The 16173-nt window shown below is 38.7% G+C and overlaps 1 protein-coding gene across 1 annotated transcript in view; it reads right to left on the reverse strand.

Annotated features, from left to right (window-relative positions):
* The window catches only part of LOC131691803 (coatomer subunit beta'), a 289311-nt gene that overhangs the window by 67840 nt on the left and 205298 nt on the right, over positions 1–16173 (reverse strand). The gene's annotated exons all lie outside the window — the stretch shown is intronic.

Below are 16173 nucleotides of genomic sequence, written 5' to 3' on the forward strand. Positions count from 1 at the left end.
CTATATATTCGTACTAACACCAAATTTTAAAAGTCAGGAAAGCTAGTGTAACCAAAAGCCTTTATATTCAAAAATCTGTAAATATCTGAAACCAAACTAAAAAAAACTGCAAATATCTGCAACCAAACTAAAAAATCTGCAAATATCTGCGTTATCGCAAAAATCTGTAGCTTAACCCTTTCATGCCCAACTTTTTTCTAGTGCATGTAGGGTTTCAAAACTATTTCTCCTTGAAAACGGTGGAGTCAAGAAACACGAAAAGCCTATTTTCATAAAGATAGGTGCTTCCATGGCAGTGCTAGAAGCTGGTCAATTTTTACCATCTCATGCTCAATACAATTCTCCTAGAATAATTACAGTAGTCTAATTACGTGGAAAACGTAGCCAACGACAGTCTAAATTGATAAGTTTTATCAGTTTTCAATAATATTGCACCATAATAAAGATATATGAAAAAATCATTTTCCGGCGTCAACGTAAACTGTCCCTGGCAGCACTGCTCCATCGGAATCCACTCAGACTAATGGCAATAACTTTAGTTCTAGAGCTGATCCTTGTAACTGTTAATACTCAAATTAAAGTCAATAATCACATTAATGAGCCCTACTTGTTTTTGTTAGCAAATCTCGCCTCAATCAAAAGTTATAGCTGTTTAAAAACTCTGTTGTCCACAAACAACATGGGCATGAATGGGTTAAATTAAAAGTCTGCGAATTTGCAGACTTATCTGCAAATCTGGCATCTCTGGCAACTGGCTGGTACCGGGTGATGTCTCGGTTAACCAAGCCCAGAAGCTTGGAGTTACTGCCGACGCTAACTGACAGCAAGTTGATGTCAGTTACTGGCGAGTGGAACACAAAACATTCAAATCCAATTTTTATAAACAAGCCCCCATATCCGGCGGTGTCTGAACTAGGTAAATGAAAATCAATGAGTGTTTTTAATATCTTTAGCCTGAACTTGTCCACCGAAATTCCTTCCACAAGCAATCTAATCGCAGCGATGTCGAGCAGAAAGACAAGTGTAAGGCGCTCGGACGCGCTGGGGAAGCCGGGGTTCTACCGAAGATGTAGGTGGAAGCAATGCAGAAGTTTTTGCCTTTAGTTTTTGCCTTTCTCATATAGAAAGGTTATGCAATCACTCTGAAAAACGGCAACCTAATCCCGGCCCGGAGGGCCGTGTGTCATATCCCATTCGACTCAGTTCGTCGAGATCGGAAAAAGTCTGTATGTGTGTGTATGTATGTATGTGTGTGTATGTGTGTGTGTATGTATGTGCGTATGTGTCAAATAATGTCACTCATTTTCCTCAGAGATGGCTGGACCGATTTGCCCAAACTTAGTCTCAAATGAAAGGTGCAACCTTCCCATCGGCTGCTATTGAATTTTGGATCGATCGGAATTCTGGTTCCGGAATTACGGGTTTCAGAGTGCGGCCACACAGAAATTTCTCATATAAACTATAGGAAAAATTAAAAATAGAATTTTTATTTTTGATGCTAAATGTGTTCAAGGTGCATGAAACGTCGAGATTTGATGCAAACTCGAAAAAAAATTTGACGACGATTCACTTTTTTGGATTTTGGCACATTTTTGCCTTTCTCATATAGAAAGGTTATGCAATCACTCTGAAAAACGTCAACCTAATCCCGGCCAAATTTTTTTTTTTGACTCGCATAAGGTTTCTGGATTTTAACAGGGGCGTAGTTGATGGTTTACGGAGAGGGGTTACACCCCCCCTCTACTGTTCACTCCCCTCCTTTCAAAATCTCCTTAAATCAGCCCTCAGACCACCACCCCATCCAGCCCTCATACCCCTCCCTTTCAACCCCATCATCTTTAAACCACCACTATATCACAAAGCATACCAATTTAAGCTTTCGTCCTCCTCACATACCCACCCCCGCATGACAAAATGAGTTAGCAAGCAGATAAAATTGATCTAATGCTGATTAGGCTAATGGAGTATGATATTTTTTTGTTTCAAGTGTTTCACCGTCGACACGTAGCTCATCAAGTTCGTGGCTGGCATGCCATTGTGTATAAGTGCAAAGTGTACTAAGAATGTAATGGACATTTCCACAAGTATGTTGAACATAAAAAGCCTCCGTGCCATAGTTTAGAGAAATGAGAAAGGCACAATTGCACCGCTAGGTGGATTAAAACAGGTTTTTTATATTTTAACGACATTCAATTAGCTAGAGATTACTGGGTAGGGAAAGTTATGAAAATTTAGAGCCATAGTACTCAAGTGAGAGCTGGGATGTGAAGTATACAGATCGGAAAACTAGAAGTGGCAGGGTCATTTGAACAGGTTTAATACCTTACAGGCCTAACTTTTGTCTTCTGCTGATGGGGGTCGAGCTTAGGCAGCATGATTTCCAATCGAAGCGCGTGTCCTATAACTCTGTGCCTGGTAAGCAAAACTGAGGATATGGCGAAATGATGCAGTTAGTCTTATTAGTTAACCACAGGCGCTGTTTTTTAAAATGTAGTAGGTAGATTGTTATTATTATTTAAAATGTACTATTTAGTTAAATTTCCACCACAGACTAACAGACATAACACTAAGAGAGAATAGAGTTCTATGCAAATCATTTTACACACACTACCTGGGGGATTTGTTTTCCTCCAGTTGTCATATATAAAACTGTCAACCAAATTAAACGTTTGAAAAGGCTCGTTTTAAGTATTCATATTGGTGTTGAAATGCTCTATGTCGCTGTAAAACTCATTCCGAACGCGTACATTACCGGTTGGTTAGGTTCCATCGTGAAAATAATTCGACCGAAAAGTTATTTCCGATTTGTTTTTCTCCACCTGTGACAGGTGGAGGAAAACAAATCGTTGAACACACTAATACAGGTACCGATTGTCAAGTACTCTATTCCCTCAAAAAACCTCGATCTGTCATTTTTTTTTCAGAACACTAGCTCCACCTTTTATTCACGGTCCCAAACACTCATTTTCTGGTGGGTTACTCCTCAGGTTTGAGAGCAATTTTTCATTATTGGTCTATTCCTCATATGCTTGTTCATGTCAGTGGCGCCATAATTTCAAATATAGCAACAGTCCAAACTACAAATATATTTAAAATGACCGTTAAAGCGGGCGAATCTTTGTTTTTAAGTGCTATGTCTGTTAGTCTGTGTTTCTACGTTTACTCGAGCCTGTCATAATAAACAAGTGTACAAGACGTCTATTGAATCCCACACCGAGCAAAATTTGCATTGAATTTTCATAAGAACGACTTATGACTTTCAGACATAAGAATTATAAATGGAATTCATAAGTTTGTGTATGATTTGGATGGGAAATTTTCCAAAATCATCTTTTACTATTTTCTTAAAATAGTCTTATGGAATTCATATAAATGTCTGAATGAACGTCATGTCTGCCCATTTAGGAAACTTATTTTGTCGTATATAAATTTATTAGAAAATTACTGACATTTCAAACTAGAAAACAACTAGAACAATTTACGGATATTATTGTGCATTTATATAAAAATTCGAACATGGGTGATATTTCTCGCGTGTTTTTATTAGCAAATCAAACGTCAAAATACACTTGAGAGGAAATTTGGGATAAACAATCCAAGTGAAGATTCCACCAGAAGATTGATGACAACTCTTTCATTAAACATTAACATTTGTACTTGAAGAGTAACGGTCCCTCGGTATTCCCCAAAATCGTATATTAAGACAGACAGATTTATAACTGAATGATGACTGTTACTTTTCAAATGGTTTTAATAATTATATAAAATGCGTCAGACACTAATTATATGCACAATTGATATCAAAGTTCATATTAATTATAATCGGATTTCTTCTGAATTTAAAAATCATGGCAACTTTTTTAATCCACTAAATAATTAATTGAACAGCATAAACACACTGATTTAAGATTTTGTTTCAATTTGCGTGCAAAATCGCTTAGAAATGCGGCCACTAGAAATGCTGCCTTAAAATAATTATTATTAACTCCTAAATTATTCTTAGCTCCTCATGGTCTGCCATCTTTGCCAGTACTGAATTCATAAGATCCAATTATGAACTTTTTACAAAAGCGACGTCTATGAAAAATAAAATATGATACTATAAAATCAATACCATTTCTCATACGGGTTTCATAAGAAAAAATTCTTACTCGCATATATTGGAGCGGGATCATAAGACTGTCTTATGAAATGCATAAGTTGAACTTCCATGGAGTGCATCAATAAAGATAAATGAATTCATTAGTTTGCTTATGACATTATAAAGCGTTCAATGGAATCGTCAAAAGTCATATGCCGAGACTTATGAAATTCTTGAGTGCTTGTTCCTCGGTGCATAACAAAAAACCTGCCTCAAAAAAAAAAAAAATCGCGTGGCGACGGAAAAAATTACAAAGAGCCGTTATTGCTATTTCTACAGCGAAGATAAGACATTAGTGAACCTCAAAGCGACATGCGCGCTTACAATCAACATTATATTGCTTGTGGCACTAAAAGCTGGATTCTAGCCGCACTGCGCACTTACTATTCTTCCATTAAATTATTCTCATAGACTGGTTAGTTCAACTGGTCTGTCTATGAAAATACCATCTCTATCACTTGAAATGTATGTGTTTTGACAGCTCGCAGTTTTCAGTAGCAGTTCGATCACTCGCACTTTGAAAGTGCGGAGTCCAGGTTGGTGGGAAGTGCGCAATATCAATGGATTTCAAGGGTGGCAAAATTCGGCGAAGTGTGAATGTTCATTGGAAGAGAATATGGGGCTATTTCCGAAGTTGGATGTCGACTCCTTCCAGTTTCACCACATCAGAAACGTTGTACTGCTCACAATCAATAAATTCCAATCAAATCTAAACGCGACAGACGTAAGATATAGATCTCAATAAAGATGGCTGGCATACGCTGCTGAGAACAATTCGAAACGCTTAACCCAACCTATAATGCACGATCAAATGGTGTGCTTAAACGAATCCTTGACGAATGCATTTCCAATTTTAGGACCGTACTATACAAATATTTAAGACATGGAGACTATATAAATATTTAAGACATATTTTATGAAAACCGCCTTAAACACATCATGGAATACGAAGATTTTTTTCTGGTCTAGACAACGTGGACGATAAAATTGATAAAGTTTCTCATATATAGATCCCGATCGCAATGAACCGAAACCTATTACAAGTCTCTCAAATGAAGCTGTCACCCAGGTTCTTATCTTTTCATCCGCCGATAATCTACCGACCCATCTAGCCAAAATATAACACACGGCAGTCGAAGATGACACATTCTGAATGAAGGACGACTAGGAATCACGTCGCCCAGGGGATTTCCCTCTTGTCAACTATTTCGTGTATACATATATGAGACTGAAAAGACCGTCTGACGAGGACAACGACGTGCCCAGAATTCTACCGACTGGCAAAAATGAGCATCCAAGGAGTCTGTCATCACACATGTTTGGCGGGTATGCCCCATCGGATTTTGCTGAGCCCCAACCATTCGTTGATGGTCATTTCGCCGACATCAAACGTTAGACGGTGCGGTTAGTGAGGGTGCCAGCTAGACAGAGCCGCTGGATAGTCGGAAGGGAGTCACAAACGCGTGCCGGAAATACCTTCTCCATCTTCAACAAGACAGAGGTTGGTGGCGAGTACGCATATAACCTCACGCGTACAAGTGTTCCTTTGATCGGTTTCATCTCGATTTTCATGCATTTCATCCAACACACGGCTGTTGACGCACGGTTGATTGTGTTTTTCTGACAGGCCTTTCAGCCAGCTACCGTCTGCCAAATGATAGGTCGGCCTGAGGCTACTGCGAATTGTATCAAAGCAAAATTCTTTGGATTGTTCTAATTTAATTAGCCATCATCGTGGTTACGTTTTTTTCACTCTCTCAGGGGGAGCAAGGGGCCAATCTAATTACATGAAACATATCGGGGTTCTGTACAAGCCAGGGATCCGTCAATGTTTTACCCACCCTCCATAAATAAATCGTTTGAAGGGGAAATATCGTTTTCGCCGTCGGGCGGCTAATGACGATAAGTAGCTGATAGAGGCAACGCAAAGAAGAGGTGTCGTGTCGATCGCCGCCACGTGCCACTTACCTTTGTAATCCTGAATCGTTACAACCCTACAGTAAATAAATATTTTGCGAGGGGTGGAGAGGTACAACGGAGTAACAATTGAGGATTAGCTGTCAGCAACAGTGAAATTTATTTTAATACGTTGTACACGCATCTCAAATTTAATATATGAGTATCGATCGAGTGTCATTTATTTTTTATGGGAAGAGATCATGCACGGAAGAGCCTTTGAAATTAATGTCAGTTGCATAAACTATATAGAACTTAGAACTCGTAAAACTTGCTCCGTAATGTCACGTCCAAAAGGGGTGAAAAGTTTGACATGAGTGGTGAGGAGAAATCTTTCCCCGTTCCGGCAAGCATAAATCCAATGCCAGACGATTTTTTGTAAGTTTCTTTTGATGCTCTAGAGGTTGAAAATATGCCACAACAAGTTGTGTTTTGATTTAGGTAAAACACATGTTTATTGGCAGGTTTAAAAAAAATTGAGAAAGTTATCGAGTTGATTGCGTATCCATTGAGGGAATCTATTCGAATGTTCGCTGGAAACAGATGACATTGAATCGTAACTGTTAAATGTGTCATACTTTTTTTGATTTGATCTTCACAAAAAAACACGCTGAAGAAAAATTCCGCATAACGATTAGTTTTATTGCTCAGCCGAACTCAATTCCAAGCGGAAAGCTAATTAAAGACCGAGAAAATTTAATGTCACGCTGTACAAAATTTATTACTGACGATGCTATCCAGGACTCCGGACTGCGTTGCCTTGGGTAACGAAACGGAGGCAGCTCGGCGCAGATTGCTATGCGAAAAAAAAGTATGCAACGACCACGCGATTGCTTTGCTTTGCTCTGACACAGACAAACGGAGCTGGCACTGCTTACCGAGCCTGATGTAGAATCCACCTGTTCAGAAGTTTGCTCTATTGCTCTGGGGCTCTAGCTTTAACCAATGACGGAACTTTTCCAATTAAACAGCTCGTTAGAATGGGTACAACATTTTCCATTCGTCTTGGAGATATATTTGTGATGGTGGAGCTGGAACAGTTTTGTTACAGTAGCTAACAGTCGGCACGGTACAGGACCAGGCCAGGTGCTCATAGCTCACGGGTGCAAAAGGAGACGAGAGTGATACGTTTCGAGAGCTTACCTCCCGAAAGGTTCCCCTGGCATTAGAATACCCTTTTCTGGGAGGCGCTGAATGCTCCAATGCTGAATTGGAGAAAGGTGCGAGGTGGAACGATTGTCCACAAGTTTTGAGCTTCGAGAAGCACTCGAGATTTTGCAACAATCTAGTGAATCGAGCTGGTGCTTGGAATTGTTGTTAGTCAATAGGGGTATCGTCGTTGCGAAGCAGTACATCGGTGAATGCAATCTGTGCTAACTTTATTTTGAGTTTTAATTGAGCCTTTCAGCACAAAAAAAAGTATTACGATGTATAGTTATGCATGTAAACAGATGTAATATTTTTGTGACACGGAAAATGCACAAATGGCAGAATCGTGGTAGTAATTACACTACAGATGGATCAAAATATTTTTTGGAATGAATTTGATATTTCTATACCGTTTATTCAAAACATATCTAACAAATGTAAACAAACTGAGTTAATTCAATAGTAATTCTTCAAAAGGGCGAATGAGACTTTTGTAAACAAACTTATTTCGCTCATTATTCCGCCACTGAGTTGAATTTCATGAAAAATACACATGAATCAACATCTTTACCCTTGGTAGAATCATTTTCAAATGTTTTCTGTGTTGAAATGATAACAAATTAGGAGAAATCAGCGAAACAAAAGTTTGTTTACAAATCTTATTAGCCCTATTCAAATGTTGATATGGAATTATGCCAAATAAAAGCCAAGCATTGACTCTTTATCGACAACAAATAATAGAGAAAAACAATAACTCTCGACAAACATATGATTACGGCCTAAAAGCCAACTGTCAAAATCCACTTTGAATGGAAATTCCAGACAAACCGTTACTAGTCGAACACAGTTCACAAAGGTTTATCAAAGAGAAAACTTTTCTCTTTCGTTTACTACCAACATCTGGGATTGGCGTGTATCGGTTTGTCCGGAATATTCATTCAAAGTGGATTTTGACAGTTGGCTTTTACGCCGTAATCATATGTTTGTCGAGAACTCTTTACATGTTAATTTAATCTCAAGTAAAAATGTCACATATAGTATACCAAAGTTTTGCTAATATTTTGTAGATGTGATGTTTTGCGTTGTGATGTTTTTCAAGTCGACTGTAGTTAGCATCTTTTTCCAATGCCAAACCTCATATCTACACTTATGGTTGCAATACAGCACATGAAATATATCACTACTATAAGCCCGTCTCTCAAAACGTCACTGTAAAATGTGCCATCTACAAACGGTGTTGCCAAGACCACATATGTAAAAGAGCATAATAGCAAAAGTGATCGGCAAAATGTAATAAAATAGTAGTTATCAGTTATCTTCCTATTATCTTCGCGAAAAACAAGTAATATGCTCATACGATCCTGCAATGAGTAAATGCAGAGGTGATAGTACATTTAATAGCCTTTTGTGTGCTTTAATTCTTAAATAAATTTAAAAGTTGTATGGAAATTTTTGCACGCGGTTTTCTCCGTTTCACGTTTCTTTTACACTCAAAAAATAAATCACGTAGCTATTACATGAAAACTTATATAGATCTCATCCACCGCACTTTTCACATGAATTCTATCGGGTGGTCCAGTATATTTAAGTCAGCTTCAATATCTGATGGATCATGTAAACGTTATGTGATTTTCATATAATTTTCGAATGAATTTCATGTAAAAATAACATGAAGCCAAACGTAACAACTACATGAACTCAAACGTAATATTTACATGAAACCAAACATAGTAACTACATGGAACCGTACACACAATGTATGTGTATTACTAGTAATTATTACCAGTTTAATTCAGGTGTTAATTAATTTTGAACAGCATATATTTCACTTGTTTTAATTTATTGAACAATTTATATGAAATAACCTAATTGTAAATAAAATAATACTTTCACTGTCCGTGCCTGATGCATTTTTTGCTTGCAGTTCAGTTTGGTAATAACAATCGTTCATTGGCCGTATCGTCTTTTGCCCCATCATTTGAGTTCTGGTTGAGAAGGCCAAAAACCACGACGTGTAGCGCGATCGCTACCACATGGTTCTGATGCAGAAATTTGACTAAGAACGTCCATTGTATCTGCCTTAGTTTCCTTCCTATTTGAATGTCATAATGTTGTTTCATCAAAAATGCAACGAAATAAAGTGTAGTTTTGAAAACTTCCAATAAACCAGTAGACAAAATACACTTTGAGGGGGAAACATGCACGAAAACATACTCTGTTTATTGTTGAAGCTGTGTTTTCTATGCGGTGATGGGATTGTTGAAATTGGTGAAAAAGTCCTGTAAAATAAAAATCATATCGAGCTGCATTCTATTATATTATAAGAAATACTTACAATGGGAAACTTCCACCAAAGAATCTGGGATATCAGCAACCAATTATTAGCCATTTTATAATTCATTTTTTCGTATAGGAAATCCACGTAAACTGCGTTTTAACGATACTTTTCGCATCACTTAAATAATATGTGACAAGCGCATAGCTTTTACAGGGTTGCCGTATGATGTTCATAGGAATCACATAATGTTTGTAAGAATTTAAAAAGTAGACATTTACAGGATCATTCACATAAAATCAAAGTGATTTATTTTTTGAGTGTAGATATTTTGTAATGAAAAAGCGCTCTAGACTTTTTAATCGTATTAAGGACATTATACAAGCGAACCATAACATAACTCCTACGCCACACACACCCCTATCCCCTACCTAACCATGAATCTGACATGAGCAAATATAAAAATACATTTTTCAATCCAGCTTTTTATGTGCCATAATGGCGGTCTAAATTGTTCCGTTCGTAATACGTTCAATGGCCCTTTTTGACAATAATCGTTTACGTCAACCGCCCAGTGGGATTAAGTCATCCTACGTTAGTCCAATGCGTTGGATGTTTATTCAATGAACGCCCGACATCTTCAACTAGGCGTTGCTGTCAAGCATGGCGTAAACGATTATTGTCAAAAAAGGCAATTAAACGTATTACGAACTGAACAATTTAGACCACCATTATGGCACGTAAAAAGCTGGAAAATCGTTTTTTATTACATACATCGATAAAGCTGATTTTCGTGATTGCAACAATGTTTTTTTTCCAACTCAGGAATCCTGAAAAAATATAAAAATTTAAAATAAAGAAATATGTTGAAAGTCTGGATTTGACACTATCAGAAGCATTTGACATATCGAGTTTCACCACAAATGATGCCCTGTCAGAAAAAAATAATACATGTTTTCCTGGTTTTCCCGCAGGGTTATTTTTATTTGACATAAACACCATCCAATGCATATAGTTTTTTTCATTTTGGGTGTTGTCTTGATAGGCCAGATGTAAACAACCGCCGTTTTCCTATGTATGGTTGCCAAGTTTACATAAGATTTATTTTAAAAAACAAAAAATCGTTTTTATTAGAAAAACTCTAGTAAGAGAACTGCGGAGATAAAAACAGCATTTTTGGCAACGTATGCCCCGGCATTGCATGGCAACACGTCCAATGTTATAAGGATAGGCAATGTTCGATTGGATTCGTTTTTTGACAGCTAAACGCGAATCCAATCGATCCAAAATAGAGTCTCCGCAGTTCTCTTTCTAGAGTTTTTCTAGTTTTTACGTATCACAACAAAAATTTTTTTGAAATAATGTTATATTATATATATTGGACCTACAATTTATCGAATGGAACAGACAACTATATATAGCTTAATGACCCAATTGGGGTTTCTTTTCGAAAGATTCTTCTTTTTCTTCTTCTCATTTTTATTGTACTTTTTCACATGCACTTTAATCACACACAATTGCAAAAAACACCCGCGAAACTATGTAAACACTAACAAAACTTCAAATTTTCTGCCACTGTGCAGATGACCGAAAGAAAATGTAATTTTGTGCGTTTGAATTTCCACTTCGAATTCCATTTTTTCTCAATGTAAACAAGCAAGTCGGTGCCTAGCAACAAGCGTGCGTTCCTGACTCCCAGTCAAAAAGGGCGATTTGCTGGCTAACGGGGGGCTATTTGCCAACTCGGATGCGCTAATTGCTCTTCAATTTGCCAGCAAATTGCTGGCAATTAGGGGGCTATTTCAAATGCAACATTTGGGCGATTTGCCATCGTCATTTTTTGCCGCTTCATCCGCCCTAAAATCGTCCCCAAATCGCCCAGGGAACACGCCATTTAATCCCCCTTAATTGCCTAATGAAAATTACAAAATTACACATAATACTTATTTTCGGATTCACTATCTACTCACATAAACTTATCAGTATACTAGGTAATCACCACCAAACTATAGAAGGAATCAACGGTGAAATTGGTATTGCACACCAAAACTTACCACAATCCTAACCACAATCTGATTTTCATTAAGACTTTAGGTCAGAAATCTTGTTCCACTATACTTACACACGATTCCACAATTTCCTACATTGGTTGGCTAAATGGAGTTAACTAGACAAACAAAATACAAGCGAGAACGCGCCATTTGTTAAAAAAACAATTTTAATCTTAAGCCAAACATGAACCGCCATGTTTGAAAAACGCAAAGAACAACCAAGTCCATTTCAGCCGCCAGAAAATTTGTCTAAGTATTGAAATTGCCTTTAAATCGCCTTAACAAATTGCGTTTGTTCCTAGGGACAATTAGCACAGGCTAGTTGAGTTAAACGGCAAATTGTTTAAACCGCCTGACCATGTTCGTCTGCATGTTTTTTGACTGGGCTTCTACATATCTTCACCTTAACTTCATGGCTTTACATTATTACTTGAGCTTGAGCTCTGTCCACCACCCCAGGTTACAACTCTGTTATTGATCGTTACCAGCTGAAATTGCACAGAGATCCAATAGATGGTAATGCTTAGGAGTAGCAAATAATCCTTCAATGTACAATTCATGGTGATTCCAAAATATTTGTTAATCAATACTGACGCCAATCAGGCTCGAATGTTGGTTGTGAAAGGAAGTCAAAACAATGTTAGTCTGACATTGGCTATTGCTACAGTCGTGATTCGCTGATTCGGCCCCACCCGCTGTACAAATAACGACGTTGAATCACTCTGGATAAAGACTCGCTATCTCTATCGTTTGTTTACCATTTATCTATCAGTGTCATTGTGAGCACGAGAACTGCCAATGGTCCCTGTTCGAGTAGGATTCGAAGCGATGATCCTGTTAAAAGGTGTCCAACAGGTGAATCACAACCTAGGGGCAGATCACTCTAAGAATGTATAACAAATTTGCATCAAATTAGAAAAAATGCATTTAATTTCCTTTTTTGCATCAGCTTTGCACTCCCTCGCAGAAAAGTTTGTTTAACAAACGTCCTACGCTGATCCACTTTGTTCGACGTTTTGTTAAATGCGGGGCTAGTTTTTCTGTAGGGTTTTGACGTCTTACACGCAACGCAAACAACATTGCACGCAACGCAAAATACATTATGAATTTCTATTTTGATGGAAATAAATGCATTTAATTTCGCTGATTTTGAAAAATGCATCACAAGTGATCTGCCCCTAGATCACAACTGTACATCATTTGATAGTCTGATTCTAGAGTACTCGTGTTAACCACGTTATTCACCAAATGAATCAATGGATTGTGTCGTTCTTTGCACACGATTATACAAGGGTCGTTCAATAAGCCCTTAGAAAATCCGAGAGGTGGCGGTAACGATTTTTTGTATGAATTAGCACAGAGAACAGACATCCATGATCGAACAAAAATATTTAAAAAACGTGTGTAAACATTTGAATTAATATACGATAAACACTAGCGCCGCCACACCAACCTATCCCAACTATCCGTCCAATCGATTCCGGAACCGGTTCGAAATCCTGGATGGATTCAGCATGGAATCTAGCTCAAAGAAAACAACCGATTCCGACTCTATCGGTTGACGCATTTGAGCTGGAATTCATGCTGGAAGTCCGAATCGGTTCCGGAATAGTTTGACTGGGTAGAGGAATAACCGCTGTCAATTCTGTCGCACTCAGCCACAAAAAAACATGACGACAGTAGCGCACCTGGTTTAGATATCCAAACTACCTTCGAAACCGTTAGAGATTTTACACAAGTTGAATGCTGAAGATGGACGTCTGTTCTCTGTGGTATTAGTATTGATAAGAAAGCTGTCAAAATTGCAGATCGATCCATAACATTGGTCAATTTATGTTGTCGATTAAAGACAACAACATTTGTTTGTTCATAACAATGAAAAAAGGGCCCATATTATTGGCTCGAATCAAAACTCATCGAAATGTCAATTGACGATAGGTTCATCCGGAGTGTTCATTTGATTCTAATTTGGTTTCATTTTCATTTGGCTCTAATTAGTATTCCGGCTCCAGTGATACAACCGATTTTAACTAGAATCGGTTTTGTCACTGGAGCCGGAATGCGAATTAGAACCAGCCAGCATTCCGGCTGAGCTTAACTGGGAAATTTCCCAAAATATAATCTGGAAATAAAAATTTTCTGGCAACGCTCCAGCATCCCGTTGAACTCTAATCGCCACCTAGGAGCAAGTTTGCCGCTATGGAAAGAACTTTGTCTACTTTCGACAAGTAAACAAAGTTCATTCCACAAGCCAACAACATCCAGCCCGTTTAAACGCATTCGCCCAATTGTAAACCGTCGCAAACACAGCTGCAGATGTATGAACTGCATCCAACTCGGCTTTGATTTTTTCCGGGCTTAAGCCATTGAAAAAGAAATGTTTGGTGACAGCCCTGAGCTCGGTTTTTTTCGGCTCGTCAACCTGGCGCCCAGGTGCTGAATTCGTTAGAATTCAACGGGGTGCTGGAGCGTTGTCAGAAAATTTTTATTTCCAGATTAAATTTTACTAAACTTCCCAGTTAATTCGTATTCCGGCTCCGGTGATAACCGATTCTAGTTAGAATGTTTAAGGGGTACCATTTCGATGCGGCTTAGCCGCATAACCGAGGCCTAGGAACCGAAGCGGCGCAAAGCTACCGAGGATCCGCCGGGCGAGATGGCCCCTGACCCGCTGTCGGAATCAAGCAAACCTGTGATCCACTCGTTTGCCCGACTTACTCAAACATAGGGGCTATCCCCCTCCATCGTAGCATTTCGTCACAAACCTCCAAATACCCCCTGGTAATTACGTAGCTTGACGGTAACCCTTCGCTCCCTTGAACCCGTAAAAAAACATTAAAAACGATGTTAGTGAGATGAAACGGGTAAGATTGTCGTGAAATCAGACTCCTATTCCCCCTTAAAAAAGCTACGTAGCATGTAGCATGCTGACCCCCTACCCCAACATCACAAAATACTCAACTCCACTCTCTCCCATATGATGCTACGTCATTTATAGATGGACCCCTAGAGGACGCGACAAACACGTTAACATACACACGCTCGAGCTTTTCGCGATCATCTACGCGCACTTTTGTCCACGATCTCGCAGACAGGGTAACCTCGATGACTAAGTAAACGTTCTAGCAGTTATAAACTTACAAACGCGGTTGCAAGAGTGAATCTACAAACGTCCGTGTTTGCGTGAATAGGTGGTCCCTAGTCCTCCGGGCCGAGAGTACTCTCTCCCTACTTCTCGGCCCTAGCAGCCTTCAGGTGCGCTGAAAGGATGAATATATTGCCCCTTCTGAATAAACATTGTAAATATATTGAGTAGTGTAGTGTAGTATGGAGCGCAGGGTATTTTTCCATTGGCATCATTTCGGGCAAAAGCAGTCGGTGTACCATTATTCAGCAAACATGCTTAATAAACAATGCTCCATTGTGCCCTCCAGGTAACACGGGCGAAGGAATAATTTAGCTATCAGTTTGCCAAAAACCAACAGGTGACGAATCTTGTTTGTAACTTTCGGAGCTTTAGAAACAATAGCAGTAGTCCCTTCACGGTGTATTATCGCGTCAACATGCCATATCGTTATGTAGAGATCGGCGGTGTGCTCAGCGATGGAGTTTTTTAACTGTCGATGGTCTGCTAAGGGATAGGGTTGGACACTGCAATAACTCTGTTCTTCAATCAGCTAAGATATTGGAGTGCAAGCGATTGCATTAAATGCCAAACAAAAATGAGCAATACTCTCTGTCAGACTTATTTCGTGTGGCTTGTGCCGAATTTGCTCGTCTGAGCTACTGTGAAGTGCAAGGGACTCGTCAACTTGTCCGTCTGTTCGTATCGTCGGTCACCTAGATCATATGGTCATCTACTGTAGCAATAAACTGCGGTGTGGCAAATGTAGGGTTTGGACAATGCTTGCACGAAGAGAAGTTGATTTATGTGGGGACAATCCGACTTTCGACATGCCTAACGTAAAAATTGCACCCGGATAAACTGAAGGGTTCTGGCAATGATCGCATCAGACTCTTTTACGTAGAATTGTTCAAAGAAGTTGTTTCACTTATATCTGAAAACCCATACGTTCTTTTGCCAAGTGACGATAATGACTCTGAAAACCCATACGTTCTTTTGCTAAGTGACGATAATGACTTTTGTGACCCTTGCTAGGGGCATTCTTTGGCCTCGATTAAAAACTTAACGAAAAAAAAACTCTCCCAGCTTCTTCGTAAGAGCCCAAGATGGGAACAGGAATGTCACATTTAAATCTATTTAAATTTGGTATTTGGGTCAAAAAATCTTTTTACCGTATGTTATGCCTAAACAGAAAACAATGTCAAAAATCTGTCATCTGTGAAACTAGTTGAGATATCTGACGTTTAAAATATCACATCCGTGAATTTGACATGAGGTATTGACATGCAGAAGCCTTTCAATTGGACAATGGTCTTACTTGCCGAGGTCCTGCTACAAAATGGTCCAATTAAAGTGTGAAGTGTCCAACCAGAGAATCACGACTTTATCAACATTAACGCTCACTTCTTTAATCAGAAGCTGTTTGTTTGCATTCAAATTACCCATGAAAACGATTTAATTTCCTCGAAATTTAATC

This window comes from Topomyia yanbarensis, chromosome 3, assembly GCF_030247195.1.
Source record: "Topomyia yanbarensis strain Yona2022 chromosome 3, ASM3024719v1, whole genome shotgun sequence".
Lineage (NCBI taxonomy): Eukaryota > Metazoa > Arthropoda > Insecta > Diptera > Culicidae > Topomyia > Topomyia yanbarensis.